Source organism: Mobula birostris, chromosome 27 (assembly GCF_030028105.1).
Source record: "Mobula birostris isolate sMobBir1 chromosome 27, sMobBir1.hap1, whole genome shotgun sequence".
In the NCBI taxonomy this organism is placed as follows: domain Eukaryota; kingdom Metazoa; phylum Chordata; class Chondrichthyes; order Myliobatiformes; family Myliobatidae; genus Mobula; species Mobula birostris.
In genome coordinates this window covers 3,246,535-3,263,700 of record NC_092396.1, presented here as the reverse complement: position 1 = coordinate 3,263,700, position 17,166 = coordinate 3,246,535, and positions in this window count along the sequence as shown.

Below are 17,166 nucleotides of genomic sequence, written 5' to 3'. Positions count from 1 at the left end.
CTCATTGTCCTTTTGTTTTAATTATAGTGTAGAAGTGGGTAAGGTTAATTTGCAATTTATCAATTTAGTGTGTTCAGTTACAGTATAAAATGGGTGTTCATCTACTTGGAAGTAGATCCATGAAGTTTTACCACTGGGATTTTAAGGCAAAGTAACATGTACAAAATGCTAGAGGAACTCAACAGGTCAGGTAGGATCTGTAGAGAGGAATAAATAGCTGACATTTTGGGAGAGGCCCTCATCAGGACTTGAGTTTGAATTGTAGCATCTGCAGAATCAGTGTTATAATTTTAGGCAAAACTGTCTTTAGCAACCTTTTGGGCAGGTGGTTGCTGTTTAAGGGAGTAGATGGCTAGCAATACTTTGCTAGGAGGTAAAGTTGTACTGGAAATTTTTTAAACTCTCACCTTGGCTATATGCTCCAGGAATAAATGGCTGATAACTAAATTGTATGTTTTCTGGCCAAGCCAGTGTTAAAATTGTGAAGAACACACACAAGAATAAAAGTTGTATAATGAAGAGTAACATTGGTTTAAGGTGTTACCAACGTTGTTCAGTAACCTGGTAGTAATAGTGGCAATAAGTGGTCAGTACTTCCTCTTACCACAATCTTTTAAAATGATGAATTGGAAACAAACCTCAACAATATCTGATTTTAAAAAGTTATCAATATAGTGAGTAGAACATGGTTACATTGAAAATTGTTCAAAGCACTGCAGAAAGGTGGTCTCTGTGCATGAAGGGGCAATTTCACTTGAAATTGAGGATTGAGTTTTTAAACTGGTTTGTTCTTGAGTACATTTGATTAGAAAATTCCATGACACTCCTGAGTGAAGAAATTTCTCCTTGTTCCTACATTACTAACATTATTGTGCTTGCTGTGTAATCTGAAGTGAGGAAACACCCAATTTAGGGCACACCTATGAGATTGTGTAAACAGGTTAAACAAGTCTGGGTTGACCGGGAAGTACTTGGTGTCAAAGCTGTTTTTGCGTGAAAGGATGGAAGGCTGTTTCCATGGAGGTACTGCCCATATATCAACAATGAAAGTGTGTGTGGACTCTGTCTCTGTATTCAGGTCTGCATGGAAAACAATTCCAAGACTATCGAACCAGTTTTTGCTAAAGGTCATATGTAAAAACCAATTGACAATGAGCCAAAAAGCAAAGAACAGGAATTCTGCAGATGCTGGAAATTCAAGCAACACACATAAAAGTTGCTGGTGAACGCAGCAGGCCAGGCAGCATCTCTAGGAAGAGGTGCAGTCGACGTTTCAGGCCGAGACCCTTCATCAGGACTAACTGAAGGAAGAGTGAGTAAGGGATTTGAAAGTGGGAGGGAGAGATCCAAAATGATAGGAGAAGACAGGAGGGGGAGGGATGGAGCCAAGAGCTGGACAGGTGATTGGCAAAAGGGATACAAGAGGATCATGGGACAGGAGGTCCAGGAAGAAAGACGGGGGTGGGGGGTGTTCCCAGAGGATGGGCAAGGGGTATATTCAGAGGGACAGGGAGAAAAAGAGTGAGAGAAAGAATGTGTGTATAAAAATAAGTAACAGATGGGGTACGAGGGGGAGGTGGGGCATTAGTGGAAGTTAGAGAAGTCGATGTTAAGACTGGGAGACCGCTTTGCTGAACACCTACGCTCTGTCCGCCAGAGAAAGCAGGATCTCCCAGTGGCCACACATTTTAATTTCACATCCCATTCCCATTCTGACATGTCTATCCACGGCCTCCTCTACTGTAAAGATGAAGCTACACTCAGGTTGGAGGAACAATACCTTATATTCCGTCTGGGTAGCCTCCAACCTGATGGCGTGAACATTGACTTCTCTAACTTCCGCTAATGCTCCACCTCTCCCTCGTACCCCATCTGTTACTTATTTTTATACACATTCTTTCTCTCACTCCTTTTTCTCCCTCTGAATATACCCCTTGTCCATCCTCTGGGTCTGTCTCTCCCCCCCCCTTGTCTTTCTTCCCAGACCTCCTGTCCCATGATCCTCTCGTATCCCTTTTGCCTATCACTTGTCCAGCTCTTGGCTCTATTCCTCCCCCTCCTGTCTTCTCCTATCATTTTGGATCTCCCCCTCTCCCTCCCCCTCCAATTTTCAAATCTTACTAACTCTTCCTTCAGTTAGTCCTGACGAAGGGTCTCGGCCTGAAACGTCGACTGTACCTCTTCCTAGAGATGCTGCCTGGCCTGCTGCGTTCACCAGCAACTTTTATGTGTGTTGACAATGAGCCAATAATAGTGGGCATTTGGGGATGATAATGGAGACTGGCTGTTTAGCCTTGGGAAACAAGCTTTGACTCGAAGTATAACTGATTAGGATTTCTGTACAGGCAGTTGTGATTAACCAGCCTCCAATAAATCCATTGGCATTGAGTTCCCATTACCAGGGCTGTTTAAGTGCTATTTCTATACATGATAAGATATTGGAATGGTGCAAGTTTGTAGGTGACAGTTTTACAAGTACGGGAGGAGTTCCAGAATGAATTTTAGTGAATTGATAGAGTCTAGACTTGTTTGTGGTGGCTTCTTAAATGCTACAGTTGGGAGAGAAAGGGAGTTTGGTTATGGTTTGTAACTCTAATGTTTGACATACCAACAGGTGAACAAAGCAAATAGAAAATTGGAATTGTGTATTAAATATAAAATTACTTTGTAAAGATTGGTTTACTTTGAATTTGGTAGGTACTTGGAAGGGTGGGGGGCAGTGTACCTTAACGGGTATCTTTGGGCTCTTTAATTTGAAGAAGATGATTACCTAGGTTGCAGCACTATCAACATATCTCTTACTGCTGGTTCAAAAAAAGTGTCAAGCAGAACCTGGACCTGTACATCTTTGTAGATCTAACTAAAGTGTTTTAATATGGTAAACGGGCATTTTGGACAACTTTGTCAAAACTGAGATGCCCATGCAAATTGATCAACCTCACCTGCCTTTTTGTGACGATCTGATTTGCCAAGTTCTCATGATGACATCTCAGAAGTACTCAGTACTTAAAAAAAAAAGTGAAGCTAGTGTGTGTGCTGTTCAACCTGTTCTTCAAGAATGTGCTGAACCACACAATCAAAGGCCTCAAATGTGGTGTCTACCTGAAAAGCAGACTTGATGGATCATTCTGACCTGTGTCGTCATAGAGTGCCAGAACACAGTCAAAAAACTCATCCTTGAAGTCTACACTGGTGACTGCTCTGGCTTAGTCACCCTTCAGCTAATTGTCAACATATCTGCTGACGCCTTGCATCCCTTTAGTCTTGCATTCAGCGTAAGCAAGATGCAAGTTCTATTTCAACCTGCTATGGGGTCAGCTGCTACCACCTCTTCTAAAACTATGGAGGAAAGATTTAGAATAGTATCAGTAATGTAACTTGTAGAGATTGCCCACTAGACAGATCAACACTAGGATTTGCAAGTCCAGCCAGAGCCTTGGTTGACTGTTCGCGTATTGAGCTAGCACATTTGCCTGCTTTCAAAACTAAAGGTATATGAAGCTGTTCTCAGCTGATTTTTGTATGGATGTGAAACCTAGTCGGTATACAGAAGAATCTCAATGCTAGAGGGATTCCTGTTTCCAGGAAATTTTAATTGCTTAGTAAGATCAACTTTCAACTGTCATTCAGATGCAGCGGTGAGCAAGCCTGCTGGTTTCCACAAAAATGATCCAATGCCCTTTGACCCCAAAGCAATATTGGCCTTCAGATATAATGCCAGAATCAGGGTTATTATCACCAGCATATGTCGTGAAATTTGTTAATTTAGCAGCAGTGCAATGCAATACATAATGTAGAAGAAAAAAATCAAATACATATAAAATAGATTAAAATTTGTGCAAAAAAACCCCAGAAATAATATTTTAAAAATTGAGGTAGTGTTCAAGGGTTCAATGTGTATTTAGGAATTGGATGGCAGAAGGGAAGAAGCTGTTCCTGAATTGCTGAGTGTGTGTCTGTACCTCCTCCCTGATAGTAAGAAAAGGGCAGGCCCTGGGTGCTGGAAGTCCTTAATGAACGTTGCCTTTCTGAGGCACCGCTCCCTGAAGATGTTCTGGGTACTTTGTAGGCTAGTACCCAAGATGGAGCCGCCGCCTTTTGGTCCTGTGTGGTAGCCCCTGCCCCCTCCCATACCAGACAGTGATGCAGCCTGTCAGAATGATCTCCATGGTACATCTATAGAAATTTTTGAGTGTATTTGTTGACATACCAAATCCCTTCAAAATCCTAATGAAGTATAGCTGCTGTCCTTTTATATTATTGGCGAGACCCGACACAGACTGAGAGACCGCTTTGCTGAACATCTACGCTCTGTCCGCCAGAGAAAGCAGGATCTCCCAGTGGCCACACATTTTAATTCCACATCCCATTCCCATTCTGACATGTCTATCCACGGCCTCCTCTACTGTAAAGATGAAACCACACTCAGGTTGGAGGAACAACACCTTATATTCCACCTGGGTAGCCTCCAACTTGATGGCATGAACATCGACTTCTCTAACTTACGCTAAGGCCCCACCTCCCCCTCGTACCCCATCTGTTACTTATTTTTATACACACATTCTTTCTCTCACTCTCCTTTTTCTCCCTCTGTCCCTCTGAATATACCTCTTGCCCATCCTCTGGGTTCTCCCCCCCCCCCCCCCCGTCTTTCTTCCTGGACCTCCTGTCCCATGATCCTCTCGTATCCCCTTTTGCCTATCACCTGTCCAGCTCTTAGCTCCATCCCTCCCCCTCCTGTCTTCTCTTATCATTTTGGATCTCCCCCTCCCCCTCCAACTTTCAAATCCCTTACCCACTCTTCCTTCAGTTAGTCCTGATGAAGGGTCTCGGCCTGAAACGTCGACTGCACCTCTTCCTAGAGATGCTGCCTGGCCTGCTGCATTCACCAGCAACTTTGATGTGTGTTGCTTGAATTTCCAGCATCTGCAGAATTCCTGTTGTTAGCTGCTGTCTTGCCGCCTTTATAAATGCACTGGTATATTGGGACCAGGTTAGGTCCTCAGAGATCTTGACACCCAGGAACTTGAAACTACTCACTCTCTCCACTTCTGATCCCTCTATGAGGACTGGTATGTGTTCCTTCGTCTTAAACTTCCTGAAGTCCACAATCAGCTCATTTGTCTTACTGATGTTCAGTGCCAGGTTGTTGCTGTGACAACACTCCACTAGCTGGCATATCTTGCTCCTGTATGCCCTCTCGTCTCCCAACAATGGTTGTATCATCAGCAAATTTATTGATAGTACTTGAGCTATGCCCCACAGTCATTGGTATAGAGTAGAGCAGAGCGGTGGGCTAAGCACACACCCTAAGGTGCACCAGTGTTGATCGTCAGCTAGGAGGAGATTAGCACAGATTGTGGTCTTCCGGTTAGAAACTCAAGGATTCAATTACAGATGGAGGTACAGAGGCCCAGGTTCTGTAACTTGTCAATCAGGATTGTGGAAATGACGGTGTTGAATGCTGGGCTACAGTTGATGAGCGTGGCTGCTTGTGTTGTCCAGGTGGGCTGAGGCCATGTGGAGAGCCATTGAAATTGTGTTTGCTGTTGACCTATTTTGGTGATAGGCAAATTGCAATGGGTTCAGGTCCTTGCTGAGGCAGGAGTTCAGTCTAGTCATGACCAACCTCTCAAAGCATTTCATCACTGTCGATGTGAGTGCTACTGGGCGATAGTCATTAAGGCAGCTCACGTTACTCTTCTTAGGCACTGGTATAATTGTTGCCTTTTTGAAGCAAGTTGGAAATTCTGCCTGTAGCAATGAGAGGTTGAAAATATCCTTGAATAGTCCTGCCAGTTAGTTGGCACATATTTTCAGAGCCTTACCAGGTACTCCAGGGCCTTGTGCCTTACAAGGGTTCACCCTCTTTAAAGACAGCCTAACATTGATCTCTGATTCAGAGATCACAGGGTCACTGGGTGCAGCTGTAGTTGTGTTCTCCCTTTCAAAGTGGGCATAGAAGGCACTGGGTTCATCTGGTAGTGAAGCATCGCTGTCATTCATGCTATTCGGTTTCACTTTGTAGGAAGTAATATCTTGCAAATCCTGCCAGAGTTGTACATCCGATGTCACCTCCAACCTCATTCGAAATTGTCTCTTTGCCCTTGAAATAGCCTTCCGCAAGTCATACCTGGTTTTCTGGTACAGACCCGGGTCGCCAACCTTGAATGCTACAGATCTAGCCTTCAGCAGATGCCATACCTCCTGGTTCACCCACTGCTTTTGGTTTAGGAATGTACAGTAAGTCTTTGTGGGCACACACTCATCCACACAGATGTTAATGAAGCCAGTAACAGCTGCAGCATACTCATCCAGGTTCGAAGATGAATCCCTGAATACAGTCCAGTCCACCGATTCAAAGCAGTCCTGTAGGTGCTCTTGTGCTTCCCTTGTCCAAACCTTCTTAGTCCTCACTGCTGGTGCTGCAGTCTTCAGTCTCTGCCTATACTCAGGGAGTAGAAGTACAGCCAGGTGATCAAACTTCCTGAAGTGAGGGCGTGGAATAGCACAGTAGGCATTCTTTGTGGTGGTTCCTCTGGTATTGTAAGTGATCTCTTGATGGTAATTGTTTAGTGATTCCACCCCCCCCCCCCCAAACTGGCCTGGTTAAAATCCCCCAAAACGAAGGCATTAGGATGTGCTGCTTCACACATGTTGATCCCATTGCTCAGATCGTCTAACGCCTGATTGATATTGTTCTGAGGTGGGTTGTATACTGCTACCAAAATGATCAGGGAAATCTCCTGTGTTATGTAAAATGGACAGCAATTAACTGCAAGATGTTCCAGGTCTGGTGAGCAGAATTGGGACAGCACTGAGATATTTGTGCACCAAGGTCATGAGGCATACTCCTCCACCTCTGCTTTTGAACAACTCTATAGATCTGTCCTGACGGTGTATAGTAAACCTGTTGATCTGAATCGCTGCATCCACTGTGGAAGAGGTTAACCAGAATTCCGTGAAACAAAGGACACGGACCAAGAGTCACATGAGACGGTCACTACTACAGCATTCACCTATTACCCTTGCCAACAACCTGGTGTTTTATACACAGCAAATGAGATTTTTTTTATATTAATAAAAAAGTCTCCTGTGTTTGTTTTCTGTGGAATGTTGAAGGCTAGAGGGAGATGTAATAGAAGCACAAAGCTGAGGTGCATGGGTAGGATGGATGGTCTTTGCAAAAGATAGAAATGGGCCTGGAGTTTAAAGAAGATAGTGAACATATTAGCCACTTCCACCCTGGGAAAGTCTCTGGCTGTCCACTTGATCTATGCCTCTTATCTTGTACACCTCTATCAAGTCACGTCATACTGTATCCTCCTCCTCTCCAAAGAGAAAAGCCCCAGTTTGCTCAACCTATCCTCAAAGACCTGCTCTTGGCATTTTAGCAACAGCTTCTTTCCCTCTGCCATCAGATAATGAAGCCATGAACACTACCTCACTATTTTGACTCTCTTTTCACATATTTAATTTTTTTGAAATTATTTCTTTTTGTAGTTGATAGTATATTTTATGTATTGCTGCACAAAATGACAAACTGCATGACTTATGTCAGTGTTAATAAACCTGATGCTGATTCTCCCCAATCCAGGCAGCATCCGAGCAAATCTCCTCTTCACCCTGGATCTTTTCAGAATCAAGTTTAACATCACCAGCATATGTTGTAAAATTTGTTGTCTTTGCAATACTTAGTAGAGAAAAACATGAATCCCAGTAAGAATATATATAGAATAGTTAAATAAGTTGTGCAAAAATAGAAATTTTTAAAAAAAAGTATTGAAGTTGTGTTCATGGGTTCAATGTCCTTTTTGAAATTGGACGGCAGGGGGGAAGCTGTTCTTGAATCATTGAGTGTGTGCCTTCGGGCATCTGTACCTCCTTCCCGATGGTAACAACGAGAACAAGCCATGGGGGTCCTTAATGATGGAAGCCGCCATTTTGAGGCATCGCTCCTCGAAGATATTCTGGATAGTATGGAAGCTCGTGCCCAAGATGGAGCTGACAAAGGTTTACAGCTCTGCGCAGTAGCCATCCCACACCTCCGTACAAGACAGTGATGCAGTCAGTTAGAATGCACTCCAAGGTACATCTGCAGAAATCTCAAACTCCCAATGAAATAAAACTGCTGTAGCTGCATCCATATGTTGGGTCCAGGTTAGATCCTCTGTTGACACCCAGGAACTTGAAATTGCTTGCCCTTTCCACTGATGACCCCTCAATGAGGATTGGTGTGTGTTCCCTCATCTTACCCTTACTGAAGCCCACAATCACTTTTTTGGTCTTACGGTGATTGAGTGCAAGGTTGTTGTTACGACACCCCTCAACTAATTGAAATCTCACTCCTGTACGCCCTCTCATCACCATCTGAGGTTCTGTCAACAATAGTTTTATCATCAGCATATTTATAGAATGCATTTGAGCTGTGCCTCGCTACGCAGTTAAGGGTGTAGGGAGATCTGCTGATGATTGAATGACTGTGCTGTTAAGGAATGCTGCTTTAATACTGAAGTTTGAAACTGTGCTGTGCACATGTAACATTGGGTCGAGGCTGTGAAACCTAATCAATGCTCCACCCTTTAATCTTGACCTTAATGTCAGACTGTGTACAGATGGATGCTTTGCAGAACGCTGCCCCCTGCTGTAAGAAGTTGGAAGTGGCAGAATCTGGAAAACAGTTCTAGCTGCAAAGAAAGATTGCAGTTTGTAATGAGATGGAATCGGGAAGATGTTTAGTCTGGTGGGAGAATCCAGCACTAGGAGTTTACTATTGACACTATAAGTGGCGGCACAGTGGTTAGTGTAACACTAAAACAGCGCCAGCGACTTGCATTCAATTCCCACCACTGTCTGTAAGGAGTTCGTACGTTCCCTCGTGGTTGTACAGGCTCGTGATCAGTTACCACGGGGTATCTCTATACCAAAAAGTGGCCAGCCATTTATGATGAGGGGGATTTCTCTCTCTTTCAAGCTTTTTCCCAAAATGTGTTACCAGCTTGGGGTTCCCAGCTTGGGGTTAATTGACCCCTCAGTTTATGGTAAGGCTCCATGACACAAAAAAGGCTGGGAACCCCTGTACAAGAGGGTCTTTGAATATTTTTAATACAGAGTTCATTAATTCTTGATGAGCACAAGGCTTATTTTATTTAGAAATACAGCATGGTTACAGGCCCTTCTGGCTCCTTGTACTGCAAACTGTGCTCTCCCTTCTCAGTCCTGGGGCAGGACTTCAGCCTGACACACTGACTTACAACGTCTGCCTCCACAGATGCTGCTTGGCCTGCCAAACATTTGTTTTGGTACAGAGGAGGGAAGGATGTGTTTCCCTTGGCCAAAGATCCACAAAAAAGAGGGCAAAGATTTAAAGTCATTGGTGAAGTATTAGGGGAAGAAATAATGTACGAACATGTACCATATAACTTTGACTTGGGTCGGTCTCTCTCTCTCTCTCTGCCTGTCTTTTCTCACTCACTCTCTCAGGACTCTGTTCTCTCAGAATCAGGTTTAATATCACTGGTATATGCCATGAAATTTGTTGTTTTCTGGCAGCAGTGCATTGCAATACATAATCAAACTATAAACTGCAATATACAGTATATAAAACTATGTCTGTCTGTCTAGGTACCATATCCGATGCAGACTTTGGTGACCATGGTTTTCCATATGGATCTATCCTTTGTCTTTTGGATGACTTCCATTTCCTCGATGTGTAGCCACCTGGCTATGCTTTTGATGTACATAAGCCGAGGTCTTCCTCTAGGTTTGCTCCCCTCAATCTTTCCAGAGAGTGTGAGTGTTTCTAGTTCATCTTTCCGCATGATGTGTCCTAGCAATCTGAGTTGTCTTTCTCTTATTGTTGGTATGAGTGATTGAACTGCTTGGGCTCTTCTGAGAACTTCTTCATTATGTGTGTGTGGTCCATGATATTTTTAACATTCTCCTGTGGAACCATAATTCAGCTGCTTCTAGTCCCTTTTCCATTGCTGGAGAAATGGTATAAAACTATATAAAAATATATAAAACTATATATTGTGCAAATAGAGCAAAAAAGTGAGTGTTCTTGGGTTCATTGTCCATTCAGAAATCAGATAGCAGAAGGAAAGAAGCTGTTCCTGAAATGTTGAGTGTGTGTCTTCAGGTTCCTGTACCTCCTCCCTGATGGTAACAATGAGAGGAGGGCATGCCCTGGGTGATGGGCTCATTCTTGATGGATACTGCTTTTTTTTTTGAGGCATTGCCTTTTGAAGATATCCTCGCGCTGGGGAGGTTATTCCCCATGATGACTGGCTGAGTTTACAGCTTTCTGCAGCTTTTTCCAATCCCGTGCGGGAATGGCAGAGAGCGAAACAGATTGGGACCAGCGGCGTCTCCAGTCAGAGTTAAACTCAATGTAGGACTGCCTTAGGGATACCAGCTCCTCAGTGTTTACTCTCCAAACCTTCCCCAAGGCAGCAGAGGTCCGAGATCAGTTTTCCTTCTCCTAGATGAGCTGCATTGACAGCTGACGAGACAGACCAGCCTGAAGTGACTGGCTTTAAGGTGCCAGTAACCTGCCTTCGCCCCTCCTCCGGCCAGTAGGAACAGTTCTGCCGGGCAGAGTAGCTAAACCACTCGTGAAGGCCAGGATCTGGACTTGGTTGTCAGAGGCTATTTGAAGTGCACACCATTAGAAGCATTTGATAGGTAGTGGGAGCTTATCCCCACTAAACCACCCGTGAAGGCCAGGATCTGGACTTGGTTGTCAGGGGCTATTTGAAATGCACCCCAACCTCTTCATAGGAATGATTTACCTTACCTGCCATTGTCATTTTGGCCACAGGGAGGCAGCACTGCACCTTCCTTGGGAACTAAGCACTAACACAGGTAACTCACACAAAATGCTGGAGGAACTCAGCAGGTCAGGCAGCATCTATGGAGTGGAATAACTAGTAGATTTTTTGGACTAAAACTCTTCATCAGGACTGGTTTCCACAGTTCTAGCTGCAGTTAAATTCCACAGCACGGGTATAAACAGTTAACACCTTCAGCATTAGTAGAATCTGATCACCCAGCGTGTTTGCAGACACAGTTGTGAAACTTGTGGTCTAACAACTGCCCGCAGGATTGTTGGAAATCTAGAAATAACAATAGCAGTTGAAATGAGATTTAATTTCTGATCTACTGCAGGGATTTACAACCAGGGAAATGAGGTCGTACCACATGGAATCTTTGGGGTTTGAAGGTACATTTGCACCAACACAGTCCAAGGACATACAGGTTAGTAGGTTACTTGGTCATTGCATATTGTCCTGTGATTAGGGAAGAGTTAAATCAGTGGGTCGCTGGGTAGCGTGGCTTGTTGGACTAGAAAGGCCTGTTCCGCACTGTATCTGAAATAATAAATAAAAATAATACCCTGTGTTGCTTTCTTTATAAGCTCATATAAAACATAAACTGTCTACGTAAAACAATGTTACATCCACGACATAGTACAATCAGGCATGCTCTCTTCTCGCTGCTACCATCGGGAAGAAGGTACGGGAGCCTTAAGTTCCACACCACCAGGTTCGGGAACAGCTACTAACCCTGAACCAGTGAAGATAACTTCACTCACCTCAACTCTGAACTGTTTCAAAGATTCTTTACAACTCATCCTTTTAGTATTTTTTATTTGAACAGTTTTTCTTCTTTTGTATGTTAGTTATTTGTCAGTATTTGTTAACGTTTATCTTTTAGTAAATTGTATTGTATTTCTTTTTTTTTCCCTGTAAATGACTAAGAACATTGATCTGGTTACATGTAGATAGTTTGATGATACATTTACTTTGAAACTTTGTGAAAAGGCCAGTCACATCATGAAGGATCCCACCCACCCTGCTCAAGGACTGTTCGTCCCACTCCCATCAGGGAGGAGGCTACGTAGCATCCACACCAGGACCACCAGACTCAAAAACAGTTACTTTCCCCAAGCAGTGAGGCTGATCAACACCTCCATCCACTAACCCACCCCTCCACACCCCCAACCACCACGACTTTATCATTTCCTGTCAGAGTCACCTTATGTACAGACACTCCTGTGCCTAGTGTCACTTTATGGACAGACAATCCATCTGTGTATAGAAAATAACCAACCAGTTTCCCTCAACCACCCCTCTCCTCCGTCTGGCGGAGCTTGTCCTCACTCTTAATAACTTCTCCTTTGGCTCCTCCCACTTCCTTCATACAAAAGGTGTAGCCGTGGGCACTCGCATGAGTCCCAGCTATGCCTGCCTTTTCGTCAGCTACGTGGAACAGTCTATGTTCCCAGCTTACAATGGTATCACTCCCCCACTTTTCCTACGCTCCATCGATGACTGCATTGGTGCTGCTTCCCGCATCCACGTGGAGCTCAACAACTTCATCAACTTTGCCTCCAACTTTCACTCTGCCCTCAAATTTACTTGGTCTATTTCCAACACCTCCCTCCCCTTTTTCGATCTCTGTGTCTCTATCTCTGAAGACAGCTTATCTACTGATGTCTGTTATAGGTTGCAGAAGTGGGCTGAGAAGTGGCAGATGGAGTTCAACCCGGAGAAGTGTGAGGTGGTACACTTTGGAAGGACAAACTCCAAGGCAGAGTACAAAGTAAATGGCAGGATACTTGGTAGTGTGGAGGAGCAGAGAGATCTGGGGGTACATGTCCACAGATCCCTGAAAGTTGCCTCACAGGTAGATAGGATAGTTAAGAAAGCTTATGGGGTGTTAGCTCTCATAAGTCGAGGGATAAAGTTTAAGAGCTGTGAGGTAATGATGCAGCTCTATAAAACTCTGGTTAGGCCACACTTGGAGTATTGTGTCTGGTTCTGGTCGCCTCACTATAGGAAGGATGTGGAAGCATTGGAAAGGGTACAGAGGAGATTTACCAGGATGCTGCCTGGTTTAGAGAGTATGCATTATGATCAGGGATTAAGGGAGCTAGGGCTTTACGCTTTGGAGAGAAGGAGGATGAGAGGAGACATGATAGAAGTGTACAAGATAATAAGAGGAATAGATAGAGTGGATAGCCAGCACCTCTTCCCCAGGGCACCACTGCTCAATACAAGAGGACATGGCTTTAAGGTAAGGGGTGGGAAGTTCAAGGGGGATATTAGAGGAAGGTTTTTTACTCCGAGAGTGGTTGGTGCGTGGAATGTACTGCCTGAGTCAGCGGTGGAGGCAGATACACTAGTGAAGTTTAAGAGACTACTAGACAGGTATATGAAGGAATTTAAGGTGGGGGGTTATATTGGAGGCAGGGTTTGAGTGTCGGCACAACAATGTGGGCCGAAGGGCCTGTACTGTGCTGTACTATTCTATGTTTTATGTTCTATACACCCACGGACTCTCACAGCTACCTGAACTATCCCTCTTCCCACCATTACTCGTAAAAATGCTATCCCCTTCTCTCAATTCCCCCATCTCTGCTGCATCTGCTCTCAGGATAAGTAGCTTCATTCTAGAACAAAGGAGATGTCCTCCTTCTTCAAAGAAAGGGCTTCCCTTCCTCCACCATCAACGCTGCCCTCAACTGTATCTCTTCCATTTCACACCATGTCTGCCCTCACCCCATCCTCCTGCCACCCTACCAGGGATAGGGTTCCTCTTGTCCTCACCTACCACCCCACCAGCCTCTGCAACCAGCAAATAATTCTCCGGAACTTCTGCTATCTCCAATGGGATCACACCATCAAGCACACCTTCCCTCTCCCACTCCCCCCCCCCTCCTGCTTTCTGCAGGGATCGCTCCCTATGCCGCTCCCTTATCCATTCATCCCTCCCCACTGATCTCCCTCATGGCAAGCGGAACAAGTGTTACACCTCCTCCCTCACTACCATTCAGGGCCCCCAAAAGTCCTTCTAGATGAGGCGACTTTTCAACTGTGAGTCTGTTGGGTCCTATACTGTGTCTGATGCTCCTGGGGTGGCCTCCTATATATCTGTGAGACCAAATGTAGATTTGAAGACCGCTTCCCTGAGGAATTACGCTCATTCTGCCAGAAAAGGCAGGATCTCCCGGTGGCCACCCATTTCAATTCTACGTCCCATTCTGACATGTCTATCCACGGCCTCTTCCACTGTAAAGATGAAGCCACACTCAGGTTGGAGGAACAACACCTTATATTCCGTCTGGGTAGCCTCCAACCTGATGGGATGAACATTTACTTCTCTAATTTCTGGTAACACCCCACTCACCATTTGCCATTCCCTTTCCCTCTCTCACCTTAACTCCTTGCCTCTCCATTGGGAACACTGAGTCCCTGTTCCTCACTCTGGTGCTCTGCTCCCTTTTCTTTCTTCCACGGCCTTCTGTCCTCTCCCATCAGACTCCCCTTTCTCCAGCCCTGTATCTCTTTCACCAATCAACTTGCCAGCTCTTCATTTCACCCTTCTTCCCCCCCCCCACCCCCCGGTTTCACCTATCACCTTGTGTTTCTTTCTCCCCTTACCCCACTTTGACTCCTCTTTTTTTTCCAATCCTAGTGAAGGGTCTTGGCTTGAAATGTCAACTGCACACTTTTCCATAGATGCTGCCTGGCCTGCTGAGTTCCTCCAGCATTTTGTGTGTGCTGCTCGGGTTTCCATCATCCGCAGATTTTCTCTTGTTTGTGATATAAACTCTCTTATGGTTTTACATGTGTTGTGTTTGTTTCATTACTATTATGTTCTTTACCTTATTGTGTTTTTTTGATGCAGAATAACAATTATTTTGTTCTCCTTACAGCTGTGTAGAGGAAATCATATTAAACAGTCTTCAATCTTGAATCTCATTTACTGAGACACGAACAGAGTTACAAGTTTCACTAAACATAAACTCTTACAGCTCGGGGCGTTGGAGTTCGGAGTTCAATTCCGGCATCTTCCTGTGAATGCGTGGGTTTCCTCAGGGTGCTCTGGTTTCCTCCCAAAGTCCAAAGACATACCGGTTGGTAGGTTAATTGGTCATTGTAAATTGTCCCGAGATTAGACTAGGGTTACATTGGTGGGTTGCTGGGAAGCCCAGCTCATTTGGCTGGAAGAGCCAGTTCCTCACTGTATCTCTAAATAAAAAAATCTCGGTTCCTTAGGCGGGTCTTGAAAACACTGTAGGAAGCATACCGTAAAGTATCCACCCCAGGCTCTGTCTGTCTCAACAATCACTTCTCAAAGGCTTCAAATACATTTGATCTCACATCCTTTACTGCAATGTAATTGTCTCCAGTTCCATTCATAACTTTTAATACATCGTATTATATTCTAAATATCAATTGGTAATATCCAAAAAGAAGCAGAATCCTATCTGCAGGCTGAGAATAAACGGGGAAGACATAAAACAAGTACAGAACTTTTGCTACTTAGGAAGCTGGGTGACATCAGATGTCAGGTGCAACTTGGACATCAAAAGAAGAATAGGGATGGCAAATGACACCTTTACGAGAATGAAGAGGATACTGACCAATACTAAACTAGGCATGACAACCCGCCTCAGAGTACTGAAATGTTACATCTATCCAGTTATGTTATATGGCTCAGAATGTTGGACAATATCTAGTAACATGAGGAAATGAATTATAGCAGCAGAGATGTGGTTTTTGAGGAGGATTTGAATATCATGGACGAAACGAATATCTAATGAGGATGTCATGAACAGAGCAAACACAAAAAGAGAAATAATGTATGAGATCATGAAAAGGCAACGTAACTTCATTGGACATGTGATTAGGAAAGAGGAGTTAGAGTGCACGGTAATTATGGAAAAGATTGAAGGGAAGAAAGCAAGATGAAGGCAAAGACAAATGATGATGGAGACAGCAGCCAGAGAACTGGAAATGAATACCAATGAATTGATCCACTTGACCCGAAACAGGAGTGTGTGGGCCATGGCAGTCAAAGCTCAGACTGGGCATGGCACCTGATGATGAAGATGAATTGCACTGAACTGTGATTATTGTGGCAGTTATGGAACATGTTGTGGTCGATACATTAGTGGATACCATGTAGCTGATTGCAACAATGTTTATTGATTGTTTAATCACTCCCTCTTCTCGGCTCACACCAAGAGATGGGGTGATTATGTGTTCATCGTAATCAATTGTAAGACACTGAAGATCAAATGCATCTAATAAATAATTCATTTCTTAAATTAAGCCTTTAATCCTTCAACTGCACCCTTGCTACCAAGCACCCCCCCACTGCCCCCTTTATCTTTCTCACCCCCCCCCCTTAGAAACTCCCTCAGTCCCCAGGTGGGGCAATATTACCCACTTTGAGGACTACTGGTCCTCTGCTATGGTAGAGTAGCAGCAAAACGCTTTACAGTGCCAGCAACCCGGGTTCAATGTCTGGGAGGAGCTTGTTCCTTCTCCCCCAAACCGTGTGGGTTTCCTCTCACACACAGGTTCGAGTTGGTGAGTTGTGAGTAAGCGTGGCCACACTTGCAGGCTGCTCCCACCCAGCACCTGCTGATGTCTTTCATCCAAGTTTCGATGCACATTTGACAAATAAAATTGATCTTGGTTTCTTAGATTTTCTTCCCAAAACCTAAACTGGTTCTACGCTGGTACCAGTGAATCTTGCCTTCAGACGCACACACCCAGACTACAGGCCCTTCGGCCCACAATGTTGTGCTGACCTCTTAACTCACTCCAGGAACAGTCTGTCCCTTCCTCCCCACATAGCCCTCCATTTTTAGACCATAAGACACAGGAACAGAATTAGGCCATTTGGCCCATCGAGTCTGCTCCACTATGGCTGATTTATTATCCCTCTCAACCCCATTCTCCTGCCTTCTCCCCGTAACCTTTGACGCTCTGGCTAATCAAGAACCTATCAACCTCTGCTTTAAATATAACCAATGACTTGGCCTTAACAGCCATCTGTGGCAATGACTTCCACAGATTCACCACCCTCTGGCTAAAGAAATTCCTCCTCTTCTCTGTTCTAAATGGACATCCCTCAAATCTGAGGTCGTGCCCTCTGGTCCCAGACTTCCCCACCATAGGAAATTCAATCCATATTCAATATTTGGTATGTTTCAATGAGATTCTCCCCCCCCCCCACCCCTAATTTTTCTGACTCCATGTGCCTATCTAAGAGTTTTTTAAATGTCCCTAATTCCTCTGCCACCACCCTTGGCAGGGAATTCCACCCATCCACCACTCTGTGTGGAAAAACCTATATCTGACACCC